The sequence below is a fragment of the Propithecus coquereli genome, unplaced genomic scaffold (genome assembly GCF_000956105.1).
Source record: "Propithecus coquereli isolate 6110/MARCELLA unplaced genomic scaffold, Pcoq_1.0 Scaffold257, whole genome shotgun sequence".
In the NCBI taxonomy this organism is placed as follows: domain Eukaryota; kingdom Metazoa; phylum Chordata; class Mammalia; order Primates; family Indriidae; genus Propithecus; species Propithecus coquereli.
The window spans coordinates 265,944-267,290 of NW_012148141.1; positions in this window are offsets into that span (position 1 = coordinate 265,944).

The following is a 1,347-nucleotide window of genomic DNA, read 5'->3' on the forward strand; positions in this document are numbered from 1 at the left end:
AAATACTTTCCCAGACAAACAAAAACGGAGGGATTTTATCAACATCAGACCTGATTACAAGAAATGATAAAAGGAGTTCTTCAAACTGAAAGAAAAGGAAGTTAATGAAAAAATAAGAAACCTTATGAAGTATAAAACTCACTAGTCACAATAAGTACACAAATACAGAGTACTTTATTGCTATAATGTGATGTATAAACCACTTATATCTTGATTAGGAAGACTGAAAGAAAGCCTAACAAAAAGAATAATTTCAATAACTTTTTAAGAGATAGTATAAAAAGATATGAATGGAAAGGAAAAATGTCAAAAAGCAGGGGGGAATGGAGTTAAAATGTAGTGTTTCTCTTAGTTTTCTGTCTGTTTGTTTGTTTGTAAGCAGAGTTAAGTTGTCATCTGTTTAAAATAACTAGTTATAAAGTGCTTTTTGCAAGACTTATGGTAACCTCAAATCAAATAATTTACAACAGATACACAAAAATGATATGCAAGAAATTAAAACACACTACTAGAGAAAGTGGATTTTTTTTTTCTTGGAAGATATCTACTTTTTTATTATTGTCATTGTTATTATCATTATTTAATTTTTCTTTTTTTTTTCATTCAAGATATTGTGGGGGTACAAACATTTTGGTTACATGAAATGCATTTGCCTCGCTCAAACCAGGGCCACAAATGAAGGACACGTTTGAGAAAGCTGCTTTTATTCAAAGGAAGACAGGAACGAAGAAAGAAAGGAAGAGAGGACCAAAAAACAACCAGAAACCAAATAACAACATGGCAGTATTAAATTTTACCCATCAATAATAACATAGAATGTAAATGAACTAAACTCTTCGATCAAAAGACACAGAGTGCCAAATCGATTAAAAACCTAGACCCAATTATACGTTGTCTACAAGAAACATACTTCACCTATAAATACACACATAGGCTGAAAGTAAAGGAATGGAAAAAAATATTCCATGTAAATGGAAACCAAAAGAGAGCAGTCACAGCTATACTTCTACAAGATAAAATAGATTTCAAGACAAAAACTGTAAAAGAAGTTTACAAACCAAGAAGTTCATTATATAATGATAAAGGGGGCAACTCAGCAAAAGGATATATCAATTCTAAATATATATGCACCCAACACTGGAGCACCCAGATATATAAAGCAAATATTATCAGAGTTAAGAGGGAGATAATAATAATATTAGTTGGGGAACTCAACACTGCACTTTCACATTGGATAGATCAGACAGAAAATTAACAAAGAAACATTGGACTTAACCTGCACAATAGATCAAAAGGACCTAATAGATATTTAAACAATGATTCATCCACAGCTGCATAATACATGTT